Below are 8,711 nucleotides of genomic sequence, written 5' to 3'. Positions count from 1 at the left end.
CAAGATCCGGCGAGGGAGTGCAGGGGAAGTGAGGTATAAATAGGGAGTGCACAGGTGAACACACTAATTAAGCCAACTGCGCCAATCAGTGGCGCAGTGGCCCTTTAAATCGCAGAGACCCGGCGCGCGCGCCCTAAGGAGCGGGGCCGTGCGCGCCGGGACAAGACCGACGGAGAGCGAGTCAGGTACGGGAGCCGGGGTGCGCATCGCGAGCGGGCGCCTCCCGCATCGCGAATCGCATCCCGGCTGGGAGAGGTATCGCAGCGCACCCGGTCAGCAGGTCTGACCGGGGCGCTGCAATTGCGAGGATGTTGCGAGCGCTCCGGGGAGGAGCGGGGACCCGGAGCGCTCGGCGTAACAATATGTGTGTATTGCTGGAGTTGCAAACATGGGTGCACTTGACAAACTCAGCTCGGCTATTCCCCATTGAAAGATTGTTGCACCCAGGACCCTTAGCACTGGGATATGCTACTCAATACCACTGGCATGGCCAGGTGTAAACAACATCTGACCTTTGTTGTGTATGTAACCATGGAGATTGTGATGTCGCCTAGGCCCACCAAAGAACAGCCTTGTCAGAAGCCGCACTTCCATGAGTAGAAGCAGCAGCACCATAGGTTGTCAAATAAGCTGGATTTAACCAAGACAAGTGAGTCCAATAGGATGCAGGTATGTCCTCTATCCTTACAGCTTCCCGTGGCTGTTGGTTTTATACCGTTTGGGGACAGCCAAGGAGGAGTCAGCAGGCAACACATGTAAGTGTGTGCTTGTGTGTGTGTGTGTGTGTGTTTCCTATGCAGATCCTAAACCCAGTATCACATGCAAGTAGGAGGCGAAAGAAAGGTTCCTGCCAAAGCCAGGTTATGGATTGCATTTAAAAATGCTCCATCAGAGTGAAATGGACTCCCATCTTCCTGCTTAGCAATAATGATAATGATATGGGTTTAATGTCTGCTGTGTGTACTGGTGGGTGACTGCCACCCAGCCAGGGTGTGTATGGGAGGCTGCCAGCCAGCCTCCCTTCCTACAAGTAGTGATGGTGCATGTGAAGGGGTTCCTCCCCTTTGACAGTTATCACTTCTCGTCCTTCTTTTTGGCTGAGATCAAATGTGGTGTCTGTTTTTATCAGTTTAATATCTGATATGTCCCCTATCTGGTAGCATATATTAAGTGCACCACCAGGTTTCAGTGTTGGAAAGAAAGATTACCTGTTTATTTGCTGCTGCAGCTGCTTGCTGGCTAGTCCAGTGGGCCCTTACTGCAGGCAAAAGACAATAGGTTGTGCCGCTTGTGTCTGGCCCCTGTTGGAGCGACCAGGCACAGGACTGCTGCTGCTGCTGAATGTCCTCTTTAATTGAATAAGCTCAGCAACCTGCACACCTGTGCAGGTTGGACATGACATGATAGGTAGCTGTCTTTCAGGTAGTGGGAGCTGAATCTTGTTAATTGACATGGGGGTGTCATTGCTGTTGAGTGACCATGCATTGGTACTGTGGTATTGGAATAATAAAAACAAATGTTGCCAGCCAGCCATCCATTGCAATAATGGATAGGACATCAGCTATGAGGCATTTGTTTGTACAAACTGCTGCTCACAACTAATGTTGCAATATAGTGTCTCCATCTGCTGGTGGTATTGAATAAGCAATAGTGCAATGATAGGGTCTGAAAAAGAAGAAAAATAAGAAGCAGCAGCATAGGAAAAAAGGAGGAAAGAAGGAAAACATGGAGAGAAGAAAAAAAAGAAGGTAGAAAAAGGTGAAAACATGTTTAAAAAAGTATTTCCATCTCTATCTCTCTCTATATATATATTTAAAAGAAATATATATATATATATATATATATATATATATATATATACAGAGAGAGAGAGAGAGAGATAAATATATATAGAGATAGATAGATACACATACATACATACATACATACATGCATATGTGTGTATTGTTGGAGTTGCAAATGTGTATGTAACCATGGAGATTGTAATGTCGCCTAGGACCACCAAAGAACAGCCTTGTCAGAAGCAGCACTTCCATGAGCAGAAGCAGCAGCACCATAGGTTGTCAAATAAGCTGGATTTAACCAAGACAAGTGAGTCCAATAGGATGCAGGTATGTCCTCTATCCTTACAACTTCCCGTGGCTTTTGGTTTTATACCGTTTGGGGACAGCCAAGGAGGCGTCAGAAGGCAACAAAGGTAAGTGTGTGCTTGTGTGTGTTTCCTATGCAGATCCTAAACCCAGTATCAAATGCAAGTAGGAGGAGTAAGAAGGGTTCCTGCCAAAGCCAGGTTATGGATTGCATTTAAAAATGGTCCATCAGAGTGAAATGGACTCCCATCTTCCTGCTTAGCAATAATGATATGGGTTTAGGGTCTGCTGTGTGTACTGGTGGGTTACTGCCACCCAGCCAGAGTCAAGGCTGGACTGGGATACCGGGAAAATCCCCGGTGGGCCGATCACCTTGACTGCCAAATGGCCGGTGCATTGCCGTAGAACGAGATTTGCCATAGAATGAGATGGTCCGCCTCCATCACATCCTATTGGCTCACTCTTGTCACGTGACATATTTAAACGTCACGCATCGATGCGCACAGCAGTGTCAGTTTGGCTATCACAGGGAGAGGATCTCCTCTCCCTGTGATAGCTAAAGCTGCACGGAGCGCTCATGGCCTCTGTGGCCCGACAGAAGTTCACACATGTACGCAGCTGATACGGCTGGCTCATATACACTTACTCTATTATTACATGTACTGTTGATCCACAGCGCTGTCATCAGTGTGCGTCCCCGCTAGCGCCCCATGCCCGCAGCTCTACTCCCCGTCCCATTAACGCTCAGGGAGCGGGGAACAGAAAGTAGAGCATCGGGCGCAGGTAAAGTAGTACTGCGCATGTGCAGCACTACGCGAATAACTTAACCTGCGCCCGATGCTCTACTTTCTGTTCCCCGTCCCCCTTAGCTCTACTCCCCGTCCCTTTGACGCTCAGGGAGCGGGGAACAGAAAGTAGAGCATCGGGCGCAGGTTAAGTTATTCGCGTAGTGCTGCACATGCGCAGTACTACTTTACCTGCGCCCGATGCTCTACTTTCTGTTCCCCGCTCCCTGAGCGTTAATGGGACGGGGAGTAGAGCTGCGGGCGTGGGGCGCTAGCGGGGACGCACACTGATGACAGCGCCATCGGGCATCGGGATCCCGATAGCGCTGTGGATCAACAGTACATGTAATAATAGAGTAAATGTATATGAGCCAGCCGTATGAGCTGCGTACATGTGTGAACTTCTGTCGGCCCACAGAGGCCATGAGAGCTCCGTACAGCTTCAGCTATCACAGGGTGAGGAGATCCTCTCCCTGTGATAGCCAAACTGACACTACTGTGCGCATCGATGCGTGACGTTTAAATATGTCACGTGACAAGAGTGAGCCAATAGGATGTGATGGAGGCGGACCATCTCATTCTATGGCAAATCTCATTCCACGGCAATGCACCGGGCCAAGAAGTCTTCTTTAACATGGTGCGGCCGGTGCATTGCCATAGAATGAGATGGTCCGCCTCCATCACATCCTATTGGCTCACTCTTGTCACATGACATATTTAAACGTCACACATCGATGCGCACAGCAGTGTCAGTTTGGCTATCACAGGGAGAGGATCTCCTCTCCCTGTGATAGCTGAAGCTGCACGGAGCTCTCATGGCCTCTGTGGCCCGACAGAAGCTCACACATTTACGCAGCTCATACGGCTGGCTCATATACATTTACTGTTGATCCACAGCGCTATCGGGATCCCGAAGCCCGAAGGCGCTGTCATCAGTGTGCGTCCCCGCGAGCGCCCCACGCCCGCAGCTCTACTCCCCGTCCCGTTGACGCTCAGGGAGCGGGGAACAGAAAGTAGAGCATCGGGCGCAGGTTAAGTTATTCGCGTAGTGCTGCACATGCGCAGTACTACTTTACTGCGCCTCTGTGGGCCGACAGAAGTTCACACATGTACGCAGCTCATACGGCTGGCTCATATACATTTACTCTATTATTACATGTACTGTTGATCCACAGCGCTATCGGGATCCCGATGCCCGATGGCGCTGTCATCAGTGTACGTCCCCACGAGCGCCCCACGCCCGCAGCTCTACTCCCCGTCCTCCGACCCCCCGCAGCTGTACTCCCCGTCCCCCGCAGCTGTACTCCCCGCCCCCCGCAGCTCTACTCCCCGTCCCCCGCAGCTCTTCTCCCCGTCCCCCGCATCTCTACACCCCGTCCCCCGCATCTCTACTCCCCGTCCCCCGCATCTCTACTCCCCGTCCCCCGCAGCTCTACTCCCCGTCCCCCGCAGCTCTTCTCCCCGTCCCCCGCATCTCTACTCCCCGTCCCCCGCAGCTCTACTCCCCGTCCCCCGCAGCTCTACTCCCCGTCCCCCGCAGCTCTTCTCCCCGTCCTACGCAGCTCTACACCCCGTCCCCCGCAGCTCTACTCCCCGTCCCCTGTGAACGCTCAGGGAGCGATCCACAGCGCTATGGGGATTCCTACGCCCGATGGCGCTGTCATCAGTGTGCGTCCCCACGAGCGCCCCACGCCCGCAGCTCTACTCCCCGTCCCCCGCAGCTCTACTCCCCGTCCCGTTAACGCTCAGGGAGCGGGGAACAGAAAATAGAGCATCGGGCGCAGGTAAAGTAGTACTGCGCATGCGCATCACTACGCGAATTACTTGACCTGCGCCTGATTCTCTACTTTCTGTTCCCCGCTCCCTGAGCGTTAACGGGACGGGGAGTAGAGCTGCGGGGGGCGGAGGACGGGGAGTAGAGCTGCGGGCGTGGGGCGCTCGCGGGGACGCACACTGATGACAGCGCTGTGGATCAACAGTAAATGTATATGAGGCAGCCGTATGAGCTACGTACATGTGTGAACTTCTGGCGGGCCACAGAGGCCATGAGAGCTCCGTACAGCTTCAGCTATCACAGGGTGAGGAGATCCTCTCCCTGTCATAGCCAAACTGACACTACTGTGCGCATCGATGCGTGACGTTTAAATATGTCACGTGACAAGAGTGAGCCAATAGGATGTGATGGAGGCGGACCATCTCATTCTATGGCAAATCTCATTCCACGGCAATGCACCGGCCCCTGACAGTGGTTGTCGCACGGCCGGCCGCAAGACTGGCCGTGCCGGAAGCAATGAGGCTTCCTGGGCTGACTGCAGCAGGCTGGCCAACTGACAGCAGAGGTGGCTCTAGCATAATAGGCCACCGCCTCAGTTCTCGCGTTAATGGGGGGCCTCGCTCAGGGACCCGACTAGCGCAAGTTGCTCCTCACTCTCCGGAAGACCGCCGGGATTGAAGTTTAATACAGCAGTTCCGGTTCCATCCTGCCTGCCGGTGGCGAGCCCCAGCGCTGCGCCCGACCAGCCCCTGCTGATCCTCTGCCACTTTAAGAGAAAGGGCTGCTGGGGCTGGTCGCCTGCTATAGAAACAGCTGCTGATCGGAGAAAGGGCTGCTGAAAGACCTCCTGAACCCCGCCCCCCCCCCCCACAAAAAAAAAACCTCAGAGAGAAAACAGACGAACTGTGCAGCAGGAACAGGGGCCCAGCGTGAAAGGGGGCCCGCTGCCCTCTCCAGGTCCGGCCCCAGAGGCGAGCATTAGGCCACATACCACCGCATACTCCCCGACCACAGCAAGTTTGACAGCACCCGGATGGATGCTGCGTTCAACCACCCCTTGCAGGCGGCCCAGTGACGTCCCTAGGGGGGGGGGGGGGGCAGAGGGGGCCACGGCCCCCCCCACATCATGATTGGCCCCCCCCTTGTGCCCCCCCTAGCAGCAGTAGGTCACTAGCAGCTCTCATGGCCCTCAGGGGGGTACAGCTAGTTCACCAGTAAGGGGCCCGAGCCCCCGCTGCACCCCCCGCCCCCCGGAGCCATTTACTCCGGCATCCTTTTATTTAATAAATCTTCAGCCAGCAGCCCTGTCACCACGCAGGGGCCGCGCTATGCAGACTGGGAAGAGCAGACAGGAAGCTCCTCCCCCTCTCTCACTCCCCTGTATGCTGCTGCTGGACCTTGTGGAGCAGGCCTGCTGTGTGTATACAGGCCCGGACACCACCAGTATGGAAGACTTACCTGCCCAGTGCCCACTGCTGATGCTGCCCTTTTAAAGTAAGTAACTTGCTTGGGGGAGAGGGGGAAAGTTGTAGTTCGGGAGACAGTGGGAGGTAGTTCAGTGTTTCCCAACCAGGGGGCCTCCAGCTGTTGCAAAACTACAACTCCCAGCATTGCTTTGGTTTTATGAGCATACTGGGAGTTGTAGTTTTGCAACAGCTGGAGGCCCCCATGTTGGGGAACACTGATCTATCTATCAATCAATCTCCTATCTATCTATCTATCTATCTCATATCTATCCATCCATCTATCTATATCCATCTATTTATGCATCTATCTATCTTTCTCATATCTATCTATCTCTCATCTATCTATCTCATATCTATCTATCTAACTCAGATAGATGAGAGATAGATAGACGAGAGATAGCTAGATAGATATGAGAGATAGAAAGATAAATAGATGATATATAGATAGAGAGATGATATATAGAAAGATACATACAGTAAATAGATACAGTGGATAGATAGATGATAGACCGATAGATAGATGATAGATAGATATGATATAGACAGATAGATAGGAGATAGATGGATATGATATAGATAGATGGATATGATATAGATACATTTATATGATATAGATAGATAGGAGAAAGATAGATAGATCAGTTTCCCAACCAGGGGGCCTCCAGCTGTTGCAAAACTACAACTCCCAGCATTCCTTTGGCTTTATGAGCATACTGGGAGTTGTGGTTTTGCAACAGCTGGAGGCCCTCCTAGTTGGGAAACACTGATCTATCAATCATCTATCTATCTATCTATCCATCTATCTCCTATCTATCTATCTCATATCTATCTATCTATATCATATCTATCTCGTGTATATATATATATATATATATGAATATATATATATATATATATATATATATATCCATCTATCTATTTATGTATCTATCTATCTATCTCATATCTATCTATCTATATCATATCTATCTATCTATCTATCTATCTATCTTTCTATTTATCTATCTATCTATCTCATATATATCTCAGATAGATGAGAGATAGATGAAAGATAGATATGAGAGATAGATAGATAGATGATATATAGATAGATACATAAATAGATGGATATATAGATAGATATGAGATAGATAGATAAATAGATGATAGATAGATAGATAGATGATAGATATATATGATATAGATAGATATGAGATAGATAGATACATAGGAGATAGATGGATATGATAGATATAGATTGATATGATATAGATAGAATATAGAAATATAGATAGATAAAGAACAATATGATGCAGCACGCCACAAGTTTGCAGAAAATGGTGGTTTATTCCATCATGTGCATGGACTATGGACTATGCACATGATGGAATAAACCACCATTTTCTGAAAACTTGTGGCGTGTTGCATCATATTGTTCTTTGTCTGGATTGAGGAACCAGTGGACCCAGGTTCCAAGTATGCGGGCACCCCGACTTCCCTCTAATTTCTGGATTTTGGTTGTGCCGTTTTTATTTGTTTTAGATAGATAGCTAGAAAGAAATAGTATCTATCATCTATCTATCCATCTATCTATCTATCTATCTCATATCTATTATCTATCTCATATCTATTATCTATCTCATATCTATTATCTATCTCATATCTATCATCTATCTATCTCATATCTATTATCTATCTCATATCTATCATCTATCCATCTATCTATATATCATCTATCTATCTACAAAACTAAAGATCCAGCGGCACTCCCAGATAAGGTGCAAAAACAAAGTGTTTTATTCCCCCATGTATGTGTGACGTTTCAATAGCATCCCGCCATCTTTATCATACGTACAGTTGTACATTCTGTAGTCTCTGTGACATCACTGTGCTTCTTATTAAAAACACAAAATTGGTCCCCAACAGCGGGAGTACCTGGGAAGTGATTCATATATTGAATCATGATTGGAGTAATACTAGGATATCTGGGATAGGCTGGATATGGATGTCGCTGACTGATGATGATAGGGAGATGGTCTATAAATACCCCCTGCCGCCATTTTGGAGTGTTGTTGGCACATATTGCCTCTTGAGAACGCCGTGGTGACGGCGAAACATGTAGAGGCGGCAATTTTGTGTTTTTAATAAGTGTCACAATTGGGATGTTGGGCTTCTGCAGAGCCCCGAACACTGGAGTAATGTTGCTCCAATAACTATATTATTCTCCCATGTGACACTGTATTTTTAATCATCACCTTCTGGATTTGTTATCTTTTAATATATACACAATTAAAAGTTATGTTTTAGTGGGGGAGTAATTTGAGGTGTTTTGCACCCCAGGCTGCGGCCTTGGGGTTTGGATAATTATATTGTTTTGGCCTCTTAGCCCCTTATTGGGTCAATTTGTAGTTTTTGATCACTGTGCTTCATAAACTGTGACATCACTGTGCTTCATCCTGTAATTTGATGTCACTGTGTATAACAACCCTGTAGTGACATCACAGTTTATTATTCTTGAATGCTGACTTCACTGTGTATATTTTCCCGGTACAATGACATCACTGTATAGTTACCCTCTACTGTGACAACACTGCGTTTATTAACCCTGTAGTGGCAA

At 48.7% G+C, this 8,711-nt stretch overlaps 1 pseudogene; it reads left to right on the top strand.

Annotated features, from left to right (window-relative positions):
• Nucleotides 1-1,073: 1,073 nt before the first annotated feature.
• Nucleotides 1,074-1,181, top strand: LOC130344020 (U2 spliceosomal RNA; annotated as a pseudogene).
• The last annotated feature ends 7,530 nt before the right edge of the window (nucleotides 1,182-8,711 follow it).

This window comes from Hyla sarda, unplaced genomic scaffold (genome assembly GCF_029499605.1).
Source record: "Hyla sarda isolate aHylSar1 unplaced genomic scaffold, aHylSar1.hap1 scaffold_70, whole genome shotgun sequence".
NCBI classification, from domain to species: domain Eukaryota; kingdom Metazoa; phylum Chordata; class Amphibia; order Anura; family Hylidae; genus Hyla; species Hyla sarda.
This window is presented reverse-complemented; position numbering and strand designations above follow the sequence as displayed.